An 18,038-nucleotide genomic window follows, 5' to 3' on the forward strand; every position below is an offset into this window, starting at 1 on the left:
AAACGTTTTATTGTTGGTGTTTTCTAGTGGTTTGGGCGTGTGTGGTGTGTGTTTGTTTGTGTGTGTGTGTTTGTGACGCAGCTGCGGCATGGATTATGCCCGGCTGAGCCGCAAACATGGTTTTAAAATTTCTCCGATGACACCGTGCTCGGTGGAGGAGTGCAGCCTGGCTGTGGGGGCCTTAGTGGGGCACAGCAGCATCAGATCTGCGGCTCGGATGAACGGCGGGGTGGTGATATTTGTGGACACAGAGGATAAAGCGAACAAGGTGGTGGAGACCGGGATCGTTGTTAACGACACGTTCATTTCCGTGTCTCCACTAACCACTCCTGCTACAAGGGTAACAGTCTCAAATATCCCGCCGTTCATACGGGATGACTTCCTGGTGAGAGAGCTGTCTAAGCACGGGAAGATAGTGTCCTCCATCAGGAAGCTGTCCTCGGGCTGCAGATCTCCACTGCTAAAACATGTTGTGTCTCACAGGAGAAGTGTCCTCATGATCCTCAATAAGAGAGACGAGGAACTCAATCTGGTGCTAAGTCTGAGAATGGATGATTTTAATTATGTTTTGTTTGTAAACTCGGGGACTGCCAAGTGCTTCGGATGCGGGGAGGAGGGGCATTTGGCCAGAGCGTGTCCGGGGAAAAAAAAAAAACAGGGGGAGGAGGAAAAAAATGAAAAACAGGGGGAGGAGGAAAAAAAATGAAAAACAGGAGAAAACTCCAGAAGAGACTCCTGATGTAATGACTGCAGCGGGAAACCCCACTGAGCGGCCCCCGGAGCAGGGTGAGGGTTCCTCAAAGCCCCCAAAGCGGGCTGAGAGTCCCTCAAAGCCCCCAAAGCAGGGTGAGGGTTCCTCAAAGCCCCCAGAGCGGGCTGAGAGTCCCTCAAAGCCCCCAAAGCAGGGTGAGGGTTCCTCAAAGCCCCCAAAGCAGGGTGAGGGTTCCTCAAAGCCCCCAGAGCGGGCTGAGAGTCCCTCAAAGCCCCCAAAGCAGGGTGAGGGTTCCTCAAAGCCCCCAAAGCGGGCTGAGAGTCCCTCAAAGCCCCCGGAGCAGGTTGAGGAAAATTCTGGGGAAAAAAAGATTAATGGGGAAAATAATAAAAAAAGCGACCTTTGTGTTGATGTGGGACAAAAGGTCGTCCCTAAAAAAAGAGTGGAAACGGCAGAACTCTCTGCATCTGCTGCATTAAAAAAAACATGGAAGCTCAAGTTTCTACAAAAAAAAGAAAACAAAAAGAGAAAGAGAATAGCTCTCAGGCCAAGAAAGTGGCAGTGAGTGAGGAGGGGGAGAAAGAGGGGGGGAGAGAGAGGAGGAAATGGTGGTGGAGGAAGAGGAGGTGAAGGAGGCAGAGGAGGAGGAAAGTGAGGAAGATTTGATGGAGGATGAGATGGAGGATGAAGAAGATGAGGATGAAGAGGACTGTGCTGAGGCCAGCCAGCCTCTCACCGACTCACAATTGGAAAGTCCATTTTTTAAAGTGGAGCAAATTAAAGAATTTCTTAGAAAAACTAAAAACAAGAGACGAGTAAAAATAGAAGAGTTTTTTACAGACAAGAGCTTGTTTGTACAGTCTGTAAAAGCTCAGATGCATCTCTTCACTGAAAGGGAATGTTTTCGTTTGAAGGTCCTGAAAATGAAGATACAGAAAGAGATTTTAAATGAAGAGGAAAATAACATGTACGGCACTTAGTATGCTGGGTTTTACGTACGTGTTGTTTTTAAGCGGTGTGTCTCTCCTCACATCCTTTTTAATGAGTGATTTTAAAGTCTGCACTTTAAATGTCAATGGAGCTAGGGATGTGGGGAAGAGGGCTTGTGTTTATGAGCTTTTAAAAATAAAAAAGGTCAATGTAGCAATGCTACAAGAAACGCACAGCGACACTTTAAACGGGACAGACTGGAGGAGGGAGTGGGATGGGGAGGTGGTTTTAAGTGGTCTTAGCAGCACCAGTGCAGGAGTGGCAGTCCTGTTTGCTAAAGATTTTATCCCCAAGTCCCACACAGTGGAGGAAAGAATAAAGGGCAGACTGTTGGTGGTGAGAGCTAACTTTGAGCTTTTTAATCTGGTTTTTATCAATGTATACGCTCCTAATTCAGGTCCTGCCAGAGTTCAGTTTTTAAACGAGCTCAGCGCTGTTTTAAGTGAGTGTGAACCAGAAGAGTTTTTATTTTTAGGGGGAGATTTTAACTGCACACAGAACGACGAGTTAGATAGGAACCATAGGGAACCTCATGCTGCATCCAAAAGAGCCATGACACAGTTAATAGCAACACATAGCCTATCAGACATATGGAGAGAGCATCACACACTTCACAGACAGTACACATGGGTCCACTCTAGGGAGAACCTTTTATCAATGGCTAGGCTAGACAGGTTTTACTGTTTTAAGCACCATTTGAATGTTTTTAAAAAGTGTGCTATATTGCCTGTTGGTTTCTCTGACCACTCCCTTGTATTGTGTGATGTTTTTATTGCCAACATAAAAAGCAAATCTGCGTATTGGCATTTTAACACTGCTCTGCTTTTAGATACACATTTTAGAGAGGTTTTTATTTATTTTTGGAAAGGTTTTAGAGAAAGGAAGGGGGATTTTAACTCATTGAAGCAGTGGTGGGATTGTGGGAAAGCCGACATCAAGCAGCTTTGTCTTCAGTACACTCTCAATGTTTCTCGTGACATCACCAAGTCTATGAGAGATCTGAAGATGGAAATAGTGGAACTGCAGAGCTATGCAGAGTCCACAGGAAATCCAGGTTGTATTGAAGACCCTAAATCTAAAAAAAGCCATTTTGGCAGATCTGCTGGGTTCCAGAGCACAGGGGGCGCTGGTCCGGTCCCGATTCCAGAGCGCTTCCCTGATGGATTCACCAACAAAATACTTCTTCAGTTCTGGAAGAAGAAGAACGGGCAGGGCAGGCTGATCCACGCTCTGAAGTCAGCAGGAGGGCAGCAGCTGACAGGAAACAGCCAGATCCGGCAGAGAGCGGTGGACTTTTACTGCGACCCTCTTCACCAGTCAGTACAACCGAAGATGATGGAGGTTTTAATCTGTTCTGCAGGGGCCTACCAACAGTCTCTGAAGAGACGAACAAAGAGCTGGACGGGCCCCTGACTGAGGAGGAACTGTGTGCAGCACTCAAGAGCATGCAGGGGGGGAAGGCCCCTGGAATAGATGGCCTCCCCCCAGAGTTTTACAAGACATTTTGGGACTTTTTAAAAGAGGATCTAATGGACCTTTTTAATGAAAGTTTTAATGACTCTTTACTCCCTCTGAGCTGCAGAAGAGCTGTTTTAACCCTCCTTCCGAAAAAAGGTGACCTACAAGAAATAAAGAACTGGAGGCCCGTCTCTCTGCTGTGCACCGACTACAAGCTGCTGTCCAGGGCCCTGTCCTCCAGGCTGAGGAAGGTGATGGACCAGGTGGTAGACCGGACCCAGACCTACTGTGTGCCCGGCAGGTCAATTGTTGACAATGTGTCACTAATTCGAGATATTTTGGAAGTCTCTGGTTCATTGGGTTTCGACACTGGTCTGGTTTCATTGGACCAGGAAAAGGCTTTCGACCGGGTTGAGCACCGTTACCTGTGGAAGGTGTTGGAGAGGTTCGGCCTCAGCCCGGGCTTCATCGCCATGATAAAGGTGATGTATGTGAACATTGAGAGTGTGCTTAAGATAAATGGCGGTCTGTCTAGACCCTTTAATGTGACCAGGGGGATAAGACAAGGCTGCTCGATGTCAGGTATGTTGTACACACTAGCAATAGAGCCCATGCTACACAATATCCGCTCTTTTAATGAGGGCCTGTTTTTACCTGGTTTTGATACACGTTTTATTTTATCGGCCTATGCAGACGACATCATTGTTTTTATAAAAAATCAACAGGATGTTTTAAAGCTAGGGCAGGTAGTGGATACTTTTCAAAAGCTCTCCTCTGCAAAGGTCAACTGGGCCAAAAGTGAGGCCCCTAGCAGTGGGGGGAGTGGACTGGTGGCCTCCCTCAACTCCCAGGTGGGTTGACTTGGAAGAGGGGTGGCATCAAGTATTTGGGGGTCCATCTTGGAGATGAGGGCACACTGGGAAAAAACTGGGAAGGAGTTCTAGAAAAGGTGGAGGGGAAACTAAACAAGTGGCGCTGGTTACTTCCCCACATGTCCTACAGAGGCAGGGTGCTGGTCATTAACAACCTGATAGCATCCAGCCTCTGGCATAAGCTCAAGTGTGTGGAACCCCCTGCTGGTCTTTTAAAAGTTGCAAATTATTATTTTAAATTCTTCTTTTGGGATAAGTTGCACTGGGTTCCTCAGTGCACGCTGTACCTACCAAAGGAAGAGGGGGGCAAGGGTTGGTGCACCTAGAGAGTCGAGCAGCTGCTTTTAAACTACAGTTTTTACAAGATACCTGACAGGAAACGATTGATGTCGTCTGGAGGGCCGGTAGCCAGCACCATTTTAAGGGGGGGTAGCAGGCCTGGGTTTGGATGCGTCATTGTTTTTAACAAACTGTGATTTTACTCGTGTGTGTGTTTTGCCTCCGTTTTAAGTATGGACACTTTTTAAATGGGCCAGAGTGGGTCCCGCAGCATCTCTGTTCTGGCTCCTGGAAGAGCCTCTGGTGGGGGGGGCCCGGCTGGACGTCCAGGACAGCAGCAGACCTGCACTCAATGAGAGACTTCGGTCCGTTGGGGTCGTGAAGCTGAGGACCATCGTGGATGCTGCAGGTCCTGGACTCCACAACACCGAGGCCGTGGCCTCTCTGCTCGGCCTGAAGTCGGCCCGCCACACCAGAACCATCCTGAACGAGTGGACTAAAAGGCTAACTGACGATGAGATGGAGATGCTGCGGGAGTATTCTAACAGGAAGGAAACCCCTGACGAAGGGGACCCTTTTCCAGACATTGGGATTTTAGCAGACCAGGATGGACTAGAACCCAGAACTCATTCAGACATTCACATGCAGAATGGAAAAGGTTTTTATAGACTCTGCACTCTGGCCCTGAACAAACAGAAACTAAGTGAGAGGAGAGACACGGTGTGGAAACAGAGGCTTAACGTCCCGGGGGGCTGTGAACCTGTATGGAGGCTCTTCTACAAACCTCCACTGAACAAGCGGTCTGGAGACCTGCAGTGGAGGATCCTCCACGGGGCCCTGGGCGTTAACGCCTTTGTGTCAAAAATAAACCCCACCGTGTCCTCCGAGTGTCCGTTCTGCACCGACAGAGAGACGATCACTCACTGCTACCTGGACTGTCACAGACTGAAGCCTCTTTTAATGTTTTAAAAACTGTGTTTTTAGACTGTGGGAGGTTTTTACAGAGACTGCTTTTATTTTTGGTGCTGGCTACAAGAAACAGAATGCAGGGAAGTGGGAACTGTTGAATTTTATTGTGGGGCAGGCAAAAATATCAATTTACAAAAGCAGGAAGAACAAAGTGAACAGTACAGCAGGTCAGCAACTCACTAACATGTTTTTATCTTTGGTAAAGGCACGAGTGAGAGTAGATTTTAGATTTCACTGTCTGATGAGAAGTATGGAAGAGTTTTTAAACCGGTGGTGTTTCACTACAGCTGTGTGCTCTGTGGTGGGGGAGGAGCTTGCTTTTAACTCTGTTTTTGTGTGAGGAAAAAAGGGGAATTCTTCTCTCAATGTATATAAGAAAATAGTTTTAATTGTTTGGTGAAAATCTAAATAAAAGTGTTTTTTAAAAATCAAAAAATCTCTCTCTCTCTCTCTCTCTCTCTCTCTCTCTCTCTCTCCACACACACACACACACACTCTCTCTCTCTCCCACACACATCAAGAGAAGTGAGAGAGGGTGATAGAAGAGTGATAGGGTGATCAAGAGAAGAGAGAGGGCGATCAAGAGGAGAGAGAGAGGGCGATCAAGAGGAGAGAGAGAGGGCGATCAAGAGAAGAGAGAGAGAGGGCGATCAAGAGAACAGAGAGAGAGGGCGATCAAGAGGAGAGAGAGAGGGCGAGCAAGGAGAGAGAGAGAGAAGAGAGAGGGCGATCAAGAGAAGAGAGAGAGGGCGATCAAGAGAGAGAGAGAGAGAGGGCGATCAAGAGGAGAGCGAGGGCGATCAAGAGGAGAGAGAGAGGGCGATCAAGAGAAGAGAGAGGGCGATCAAGAGAAGAGAGAGAGGGCGATCAAGAGAAGAGAGAGAGGGCGATAGAAGATTGAGAGGGGGATCAAGAGAAGAGAGAGAGTAATGTAACCTCCTAATGTAATGTATTACTCCTATGAAATGTTTCAAAAAGTGCTCAAACTTCACATGTGTGCTAACAGTCCAGCCGTGAAGACATCTACAGGACAGTTTTGAGATTTCTTCAAATGCCGTTGCCATGGCACACAATGCTCACCATGAAACACGGTTTTCTCATAACTTCAGTGAAAAATGATCGAAATGGCCCAAAACTTCACAGGTTTGGTAACGATGCAGCCATCAACAACATCTAAGCGTATTATGGGGTGTCATGGCGACAGATAATTCACCATCAAGTTAGTTCAAAAGTTTGCCGTCAATATTCTGCTGCTTTCCCAAGCCTTTTTACTTTCTTTTCTCATCTTAATACAATTCATTCACTACTACTTAATCTGATATTTAACTCCTTCAGCCTATTTTCAGCTGCAGAAACCATTCAACTATTACATATTCAGCTATTTCAGGACATCAAGGCTATACATGTTGTTTATACCTTTTTTTAAACCTTTTCTTTTAAATATTAAGCTTTTTCTGCATTGTTGTAGCTAAAAGCAGCTACCATTCAGCTAATAACATATTCAGCTTTTTCTGCATTTTCAGCTAAATTCAGCCACAAATGTTCACAGTTTACAGCATTCGCACGCATTTTCTGCAGGAAATGCATTTTCTAGTTACATCAGCAGCTCTCCAACATCCTCATTAATACTCGGAATAAACGGGCCGTGTGTTAAGGAGACATTTCAGTAAAAAGATATCCACATTTATTTATATATATTTTTTCAAATTAGTTATTGTGATTGAATTATATATTGTTATTTTATTTTATTTATTGTATTATTATTATTGTTATTATTATTATTGTCTTATTAGAATTTTTATTTCATAATTTTTATTTTATTATATTTTATTATTTATCATTTTATTATCTTATTTTATTATTCTCAAAACAGAGAATCAAACGACCGTAAACAGGAAACGCTTGGACATTAGGCTTGTTTCAGATGAGCGAGACCGACGCAGACCTGCACAATTGCGACCGCCGTCTTGCTAGTGCGTTGCATGATGGTTAGTAATTAGGCTTGTTTGAGACAAGCGAGACCTGCGCAATTGCGACCGCCGTCTAGCTAGTGCGTTCCATGATGGTTAGTAACTAGGCTTGTTTGAGACAAGCGAGACCTGCGCAGACCTGCGCATGATGGTTAGTCATTTTGTCCGACTTGCTCTGAAGGCTCGACTACATGAGACGTTGAATTCTCGCGGGACAAAGACGCCCACAGACTTGAGAGCGAGGCGGCACAGTTTCTCTCCACGGGCTGCGGAAGCGAAATGCTTGATGGGAAACGACTCGCTGGTATCTCGAGCTGAGCGCTCATTGGTGGTTTTTACCCTTTATGCACTCCTGGTTAGAAGCTAAACTGCATTTCGTTGTCTCAGTACCTGTAATCTGCAATAACAATAAAGTTGAATCTAATCTTGAGCAGGAAACAAATGTATTTACTTAGTACATATCTGACATTAACGATTAAACACATTTGTGCATTCTTTATAAATGCAAACCGAGTCAAGCCGACTCCGGAGGTGGCGGTATGCACCTTAAAGTTGTTTGCAATCCGCCAAAAAACCGAGAGAAGAAGAAGAAGAGGAAGAAGCCGACTGCGATCGGCTATTCTCGTCTACTTTCGAGGCGAGCCGCAGCTCATCTCAAACAAGCCTATTATGTATGCCTTGCTCTGGAGGCTCGACTACATGAGACATTGAAGTCTTGCGGGACAAAGACGCCGGCAGCCTTGAGAGCGAGGCGGAGCAGTTTCTCTCCACGGGCTGCGGAAGCGAAATGCTTGATGGGAAACAACTCGCTGGTATATCGAGCTGAGCGCTCATTGGTGGTTTTTCCCCCGTGCTGGTGATGAAACTCTCCAATTGGCTCCGCAAAAGTTTGCTGTTGTTTTGTGTCGGTTTTATGTCGCCACTTCCAGTCACATTTTTATCATTGTTCCACATGACTTGACTCGAGTCACATGACTTGACTCGAGTCACATGACTTGACTCGAGTCGCATATTTCTTTACTTGAGACTTGCTTTACTAACATTGATAAAAGACTCGACTTTAAATATTTGTTTTGGTATTGTACGAAGCCCCTAAGGGCAATGAAAAAAAAAAGCATGAGAAAGTTACCGGTGCCGCCAAGTAGGAAGTGGAGCGCACAGGAGACAGACGTTTCATTGCAGAATGTTATGTTTATGTGGGGAAATAGCAATGCATACATTATTTGAGATATATTTCGAACTCAGACTTCATTTTAGGGACATTTCGGCCAGGAGAGCTATTTGTTTAAGCACCGGATCGGCAAAACAGGAGAGTCTGTTAACCAGTCTGCCTTGATCTATGAATTCATGTCCGTGACTCTCACAGTATCTGCTGCCCACAGCTGTTTTATAGAAGGAAAACCTCCTTCACTTCATGAAATCTCTGCAGCACCAGGAGGCAGTAGTAACGTGTAATTTTAAATAAACAAAGTATTCGCTTTCAGAATATGCTTTTTGAAGCCTGTAAAGAGAAGATGACAGGCACCACTCACTCACGCTCTGCTCTTCCGCAGCGCTGCTCCCCCTCCCTCCGGCTGACATTATGAATGTAAGGCGTATAGTAATCATAGATAACACAGCAGGGTCCGTTACAGTTTTTTTCATCTGATTTCAAATAAAACAAAGTCTTGGCTAGATGCTTCAGTAATGAACAATTACAGGCCAATATCAAACCCTGCCATTTCTAGGTAAAATCATTGAAAAAGTTGTATTTCAACAGTTGAGTAAACTTCTTGCATTTAAATAACTGTTTGGATGTGTTCCAGTCAGGATTTCGTCCAAACCACAGCACTGAGACTGCTCTTGTAAAGGTCTTCAATGACATCCACTTAAAACACAGACAGTGGCAGAACTTCAGTGTTAGTATTATTAGATCTCAGTGCTGCGTTTGACACTGTTGACCACAACATATTACTAGACCGACTAGAAAACTGGATGGGACTTTCGGCAACAGTTCTAAATTGGTTTGAGTCCTACTTAAAGGACAGAAAAAACTTTGTTTCTATAGGTAAATACACATCTAAGTTGACAAATATGACATGTGGGGTACCTCAAGGCTCCATCTTGGGGCCTCTTCTCTTTAACATCTACATGCTACCACTGGCTCAGATAATGAAAAACAACAAAATAAGTTACCATAGCTATGCGGATGACACCCACATTTACATAACCATTTCACCAGGAGATTATGCTCCAATTCAAAAACTGAGTAAGTGCATTGAACAAATCAATGACTGGATGTGTCAGAACTTTCTCCAATTAAACAAAGATAAAACTGAGGTAATGGTTTTTGGAGCCAAGGCAGAACGTATAAAAGTTAGCGCTGAGCTTCAGTCTGCAATGTTCAAAACAACAGATAAAGCCAGAAATCTAGGTGTAGTCATGGACTCTGACCTGAGTCTCAACAGTCACATTAAAACAGTTACTAAATCAGCCTACTATCACCTAAAGAACATATCCAGGATTAAAAGACTAATGTCACAGCAGGATTTGGAAAAAACTTGTCCATGCTTTTATCTTCAGTAGACTGGACTACTGTAATGGTGTCTTTACAGGTCTCACTAAAACATCTATTAGAAAGCTGCAGCTAATTCAGAACGCCGCTGCTCGAGTCCTCACTAACACTAAGAAAGTGGATCACATCACTCCTGTTCTGAAGTCCTTACACTGGCTTCCTGTGTGTCAAAGAATAGATTTCAAAATATTGTTGCTGGTTTATAAAGCATTGAATGGTTTAGGCCCAAAATACATGTCTGACCTCCTGCTAAATTATGAACCATCCAGAACTCTCAGGTCTTCAGGGACTGGTCAGCTTTCTGTCCCCAGAGTCAGAACTAAACATGGAGAAGCAGCGTTCAGTTATTATGCTCCAAATATCTGGAACAAACTCCCAGAAACCTGTAGGTCCGCTGCAACTCTTACTACTTTTAAATCCAGGCTGAAGACTTTTCTTTTTGCCGCTGCTTGTAATTGAACTATTCACATCTTAAACTGCACTGTAACTTTTATCCATGTATTTTTTCTTTTAATGTTTATTTTATTATCTTTTATTTTTAATGACTGATTTTAAATGCCATTTTCTTAATGTCTTCCATTTTTGTAAAGCACTTTGAATTGCCTTGTGTTGAAAGGTGCTATATAAATAAACTTGCCTTGCCTTGCCTTGCCTTGGCTTTCAGAATATTTAACTTGTTTCGGCAAATTCAGATGATAAATACAACTTTGAAGCTTGTAATGGCATAATTACAAGCGGAGAACGGAGTAACTTGACGTCACAGCAGGCATAACAACAGCCGGTGTTTCTCGTGAGTGTTTTCCCCGGGAAACAAACGCAAAAATACACAAACACACACACACTCGCGAGCTTCTCCCAGACCAGTAATCCAAATATTTTCCCAGAGAAGAGGAAACTTTGAAGGCCTTTTTCTCAAAATGATGACTGTAACAGTCATTATATAATGTGACATATTTTGCTTAATATTTGGAGTACAAAAACAATCATGATATCATTAGAAAGCTAGGAATCTCCTCTTTCCAACAGTGTATACAACTCAAAATGTGTCTTCCGGTCAATGCGACTGATTTCGATAGAGCAGGTCACATATATAGTTTGTGCATGTTTGTAGTCGTTCTAACACTTATCGATGCGGAGAAAATGTGTAATCACATTAAAATCGTTTTTTTTAATAATGTAAACACACCAAAACCTTAACCTGTTAAGCCTGGGCCGCAACAGCGTCTGAGGGCTTCATAACATGTAAGAAACTATGAATGTGTCATACCCACTTAACGAGAAGAAACTCAGCTAACTGACGATATGAAACATTTTTACCGAAACAAAACACAAGTCTAACACCGAGTCTCTGAATTAGCACTAAGCGAAAGAGTGCTAACTCACTTAGCACATAACTCACGGTAGAAATATGTTATACTTCATCGGATCTGCACAAACTAGATATCATATGAAAGCTGAGATTCCACAGATTCCAATGGTATAAGTATCATCACTGTGCGACCAGAACTCACGGCAGCGAAGGCAAGCAAAGACAACACACAACTTCACTTTACAGGGAGGCGTGTGGCGCAGTGGATAGAGCCTTGGCGTTGGGATAAGGCGGTCACAGGTTCAAACCCCACTGCAGTCAGCATGTCGTTGTGTCCCTGAGACACTTCACCCCAAATTGCTCCTGTGGGGATTGTCCACAGTATTGAGTATGTAAGTCACTTTGAATAAAAGCGTCTAACAAGTGACATGTAATGTAATGTAATATAATGTAATGTTAACAGGGCAAATACGTCTTACCTTTGCTGTTTTATGATCAAAAGTTGTGTTCAATGGCATTAAAACGCATATAAACGCTGCTGAAGATTAATCCAATGTCTCTGTTTCTCTGTGTCACTTTGAAATGATTATCATTAGTATTATGATCTTTGTACACGGGAAAAAATACTGACATAATCACACCCTGTCTCTCAAATGGACAAGGTTCAACACTGGATGAACAACATTTGCTTACAGCTAAAGGCAAAAAAAACAGTATCCATGATGTTCAGTAAACGACCAGTCAAAATCGAAGCAGCAGAATTAGAACTAGTCCCCCACTTCAAGTATCTTGGAGTCATACTGGACTCGAACTTGACTTTTAAGAAACATATCAAGAAAGTATCCAATACCGTTAAATTCAACTTGCAACATTTTAAACAAATGAGACCTTTCTTAACTGTCAATGCTGCAAAGTCATACCTCCACTGTATGATTCTATCCCACATTGAATACTGTTTGACAAACTGGTCGTTTGCTTGTGCCTCAAACCTGAAACCCATAGAACAGCTGCACAAGAGAGCTATCAAGGTGTTTGACAGAAAGCCACATTCATACCACCACTGCACCATCCTTGAGAAACACCATTTCTTGAGTTTTGACAATTTTAAGTCTTTTAGAAGTATGTGTTTTCTTTATAAATGTTTACATGAACTGCCTCCCCCCCCCCCCCCCTCATCCACAGAAAACACACTGGACGCTGCACTCGGTCAGAAACCAGAGGAGACTGTGAAGTCCACCGTAGACGGACCACTTTTGGACAAAATGTCCTCTCCATTAAAGGCAGCTCATTCTGGAATAGCCTCCCTACTGAGATACGGGATTGTCCCACTCTCAATAGTTTTAAAGGTCAACACAGACGTGCAATCACCGCTAAATGCACTTTAACACAGGGGTATCTCCTCTTGCACTTCGTCGTAGCTGCTACATTGCACTGCCTTGTGGTAAATGCTTGTATGCTGCTCATGCTCTTTCTGCATATCATGTATTTCTGTTTGCCATGTATATAAATGTTATGTTCATAAATGTTGTATGTGACGGGACTACGGATGGAAATTAGCTCAAAGCTAAAATCCGGCTCATTTACATTTCAAAGCATTATTTTGTTTAAAATGTTCATTAATGTGCACTGTCCCGGTTCAAATAAACGATTAAATGAAATGAAATTACTGATAATCCATCATCATATTTATGTCAATAAACAGAGTTTTTCATATAGAGTGTGAAAACTAACCTGAGCTCCAGGGGTCTCTTTATTCTCCTCCATGCTGCTCTCAGTGCTCCTTCTCCGGCTGTGTCTCTGAAATAACCAACACAACTACAGCTGACACAAAACAAGACAACTCAATACAACCGACAGACACAACTAAACAAATCTACAGCTACTTCCTAGGGTTCAGAGGTAAGCGCTTCGAGATTTGTCTTGGCAGATGAGAAGCGCTATATAAATTAAATGTATTATTATTATTATTATTATTATTAGGGTCATAGCAGAGGAGAGAAGTAACTAAGTACATTTACTCAAGAACTGTACTTAAGTACCATTGAGAGGTACTTTTACTTTACTTGAGTATTTCCATGTAATGCTACTTTGTACTTCTACTCCACGACAGTTCAGAGGTAAATGGAGTACTTTTACTTATTTAATACCTTTAGTTACTTTACAGATCTGGATGAATGATGTGAAATATAACCAAGTGTTAAATCAGACTTTAGTTCCACCTGGAGTAAATTCACAAGCTACCCTGCAGTATACAAAGTCACACACACACACACACACACACACACACACACACACACACACACACACACACACACACACACACACACACACACACACACACACACACACACACACACACACACACACACACACACACACACACACACACACACACACACACACACAACGAACTGCCCGATTACTCCCCCCTTTATTAGTTTTATGAAGGAGAGGTCCGGTCACCAGCGCGTGATGGGCGGACTGGGACTAAAAATCAGTCCGGGAATCTCACCCAGCCCAGCCCACGTAAACTGTCAACAAAGGGGGGGGGGGGGGGGGGGGGGGGGGGCTAGTGAACTGTCAACGGGGGGAGCCTCGCTGCGGGGAAACGGTGGAACCTAGTGGCCCGATCGGAGTGGGCCGAGTGGCCCGACCGGCCCACTTCGGTACCGGCCAATCGGGGTTTCGTCCTGATGGCCGCCACTAGCTCTGTGTGTAGGTGTTCTGAGTGTTTGTTTCCCTTTAAAACAGCTGCGGGCAGCAGGTAGCCAACTCTGAGAGTTACGGACATTAATTCATAGATCAAAGCAGACTGGTTTACAGACTCTCCTGTTTTGCCAATCCGGTGCTTAAACAAATAGCTCTATACACCCCTGGCCAACATGTCCTTAAAATTAAGTCTGAGTTTGTAGTGATCACTGATTGACATAATTCACTCATGGAACTTCGGGTTGGGGGTATTGTTCCGCACGGACATATATGTTGTCTGTATCTACTGTGTGCCCTCCTTTCTTCCTCTTGTCTTCGACCCGACAACATGTGCGTTTCTGCTGCTCAATAAAGCCAACTTTGTACCTTAGATACACCGCCTCCGACTCCCGTCTCTCGGCACTACATTGGTGACCCTGACATAAGTCTCGCAGAAGTATCCGAGACTGAACCGAACATGGCAAAAAACGCAGTTTTTCTCAAACTGCCGGAGATTTTTGGAGACGTCCGCGGCTGCAGCGTTCGCACGGACTGAGGTACGGACTGAGGTCCGCGGAATGGCCGAGGACGAAGCTCGCCATTTCCACATCGTTTCGGCACTGGGAGACAGCAAGCCTTCCGACCACATGGAGATGATACACGACCTGCTAGGTACGGAAGAACCCGATTTCTTGTTCATGGGACTGTTTCTTCGGGACATGCGGCCGCATGTCCAGACAGCGCTCGCTAACACGGCTAGTGTTGAGCCCCGCGCTTTAGCCGAAGGAGCTGACCGGTTCTTCCTGGCCGCCCGGCGTTTTACCCCTGAGGTGCTGGCCCCGACACGCCGCGGCACCTTCCCTGGTAGAGGCACGCCACCTAGCAGAGGCTCCGAGGCCGACGACAGCGACTAGCGGCTAACGGCTAACAGCTAACGGCTAATGACGACGACTAACAGCTAACGATGACGACTGGCAGCTAACGGCTGGCAGCTAACGGCTAACGACGACTAACAGCTAACAGCTAGCAGCTAACGGCTGACTTCATCCATCTGTTAAAGGGCCCATGTCATGGCCATTTCCACTGATCATAATTACATTGTTGAGGTATACTAAAATAGATTTATACTGTGCAATTTTCCAAACTCACATTGGTTTCGCATACAGCATCTCTGTCAAGCATGTGTATTCAGCAGTATTCACTTTCTCCACTAAACGACTCGTTGGAGCTCTTGCCCCCCCCCTCCCTGTGAGCCTAGTGTGCTCCGATTGGTCAGCTCGGCCACTCGTTCTGATTAGTCAACCACCAGAGAGGCTGCACCCATGTCAGTGCTTTTCCCGGCTGCTCTCAGCGTAACATCAGTCTTATCATGGCGTCGGTACAGCGGTATATTTTATATACATATATATTTTTAACTGTTGTTATAGAAGAGTGTGACGGCCCCAGGGCCTTTGTCTTACGATGGGGTGGAGCTGAAGCGGCTAATCAGCACGATCACGGACACCTCCGGACACTACGGCCCCAGTCTCTCTCCAAAGCGGCTGCAGGAAGACTAACTCTGCGATCCTCTCAACCACCTGTCTCTGCATTTACCACAATAAATGTGCCGTGGTTTTGTAAACTCGTGTATGTCTCCTTGTCTTTCCGTTGTGGCCTACGAGCTACTCTCATAACAAAGAGTAAGTTATTTTTACCCGTTATAAACTACTACTGTTTGATGAGAAATCAAATCATGGTTTGCTATATATGAATTCAGGGAAGAAAGGATAGGCCTACTAAGTATTTCCATTAAACTTTATTTTTAGAAATGTACAAAATGAACATAAATATACATATATACACGGTATATCATCCATTCCTCCTCCTCTTGCCTGCGCACAGCCGGTGCGGTGCGGTGCCTTTAGCACGAGGCCTCAGTAGTAGTAGAATCCCTTCCCCGTCATGGATTGTCCGCCAGGATCTGGCTGGACGAAATCAAATGCAAATCACAAAATATTAGAGAAACTTAGTTGTTTTAGATTCGTTAGTAGTAGTTGTGTAATGAACAGCTTGCCTGCTAATATGCTAACCTAGCTTTGTTTACCTTGGTAGCTAACACGATATGAACGTTAGCTTGGAGGAAAGGCAACTATAATGCAGTGTAATAAAACTACTATGAACAAAAGCTAGTGGTTCATATTAGGCTAGCAATAACGTGTTATAATTGCAATCGTATACGGGTATTCTGCTACCATACAATGTAACTTGCATGAATACATTGTTTTGCGCTAGCATACAGCTAGCCTCGTTAGCTACATGCAGTATATGTACGGTCACAATGTACGGTAAACCGGAGTATACTGTATGAGTATTCCGTGTGTGTGACTGCAGACATTCTCCTGCCATGACAAACATGTAAGGCCATCTGCTGACATTGTAGTTGATATATTTAAACGCTAGCAACGTAGCATCACAAAAATGTTTTCTGACCAAAACTAGTGCTCCGTGTGTTAGATCGCTACGCCAGCTATAATGTAATTACGTTTCGCGACTGACCGGCAAATCACCCGCAGTATACTGTCAATAGGTATTTTGTGTGTGAATGCAGACATTCTCCTGCTATGAGATACATGTATGCAAGGCCATCTGCTGATATTAGAGTTGATATATGGAAACTCTAGCAACTTAGTTAGCACAGTTAGCACTGTGTCAATAGCTTAGCAGTCCAACACAGTTTACACATTTAAACAGTCTTGTTTGATAAATACACAAATAACAATGCAAACTTACAGGTTGTATACCCAGATCTTCCCCTGCTCCAAACGGTCCAAACAAGCTGTGCATATCCGGCCTCAAACTGGGCAATGTTTTGGAAGCTTTCGTCTGTGAAATGCCGGTTCTTTGAACCTCTGGAGGAGGAACACGCCGCTGCTGGTGTGGCCATAGCTCTTCGGGATTGGTCCATTTCGTTCCGGGTACCGCATGACATCATGCGGTACCCGGAAGAATCAAATGGGCAGTGACGTATCTCCAACGAGGCGTTTTGGGGAGGTATTTTCTGTGTTTAGGGTTTTACTCGCTACAGGGTGTACTTTGAGGGTTTGACTCTGCACACCGTTTACATGCATAAAAACCTTCATAACACACAAGGGGACGGGTAATAACCGGAAAAGCATGACATGGGAGCTTTAACATCCAACTGTTAACCCTTTTTTGTGGTGCCGGAGAGGAGGTTCGACTAAGTCTGGTCGGCCTCGTGTGGATCCTCTCACAATTTCGCCCACCTGTTTTCGATAGTGGACAGGACGACCCTTTTGAGCTTTTTCCGGTGCCTGAGAGGAGGTTCGGCCATGTCTAGGCCGGCCTCGTGTGGACCCTCTCACTGTTTCACCACCTCGACGGCGGTTTCGGACGTCACCCACACTTTCATCGGCGCCTGGGTGGCGAACTTCTGGACCCCGTCTCCCCTCGCCTCCACAGTTTCGGACGTCGCCCCCGCTTTCATCGGCGCCTGGGTGGCGCGCTTCGGGACCCTGTCCGGCCTCTTCCCTCGCCTCGGCAACAGCTTCGGACGTCGCCCACGCTTTCATCGGCGCCTGGGTGGCGCACTTCTGGACCCCGTCCGGCCTCTTCCCCCGCCTCGACGGCGGCTTCGGACGTTGCCCACGCTTTCATCGGTGCCTGGGAGGCACACTTCTGGACCCCGTCTGGCCTCTCCCCTGTCCACGGCTCCTTCCTCCCGAAGACTTTGTGCCCGCCCCGCGCTGTGCACTCACCTGCGGCCGGGCGACGCTCCTCCTGCTGGGGACCACGGGATATTCACGCCCATCCCCACGTCGCAGCACAGCGACCGAGCTTTTCTACGGATGGCGGATGTTGTCTTCATTCGCCCACGACGCACTACCGCGGCCCCCTGCGGCCCCACTTACGACGGCCCGTTCCACGGCCCGCCCCCACCCCCCCGGTGGGGATGCCCTCGCCCTCGTTGGGGGCCCCTACCCTCTCTTGTGGCCCCCTTCAGACGGCCCCGTTCCATGGCCCGGCCCCTCACCTGCCGGCCCCACCCTCCTCGGCCCCTGTGGTGCTTCCTCCCGGACGAGAGGATTGTGTCCATGGTTGAATTCTGGGGGGGGGCTTGGTGTAGTGATCACTGATTGACATAAATTCACTCATGGAACTACGGGTTGGGGGGTATTGTTCGCCCACGGACATATATGTGTCTGTACCTACTGTGTGCCCTCCTTTCTTCTTCCTCTTG

The sequence above is a fragment of the Trematomus bernacchii genome, unplaced genomic scaffold (assembly GCF_902827165.1).
Source record: "Trematomus bernacchii unplaced genomic scaffold, fTreBer1.1, whole genome shotgun sequence".
Lineage (NCBI taxonomy): Eukaryota > Metazoa > Chordata > Actinopteri > Perciformes > Nototheniidae > Trematomus > Trematomus bernacchii.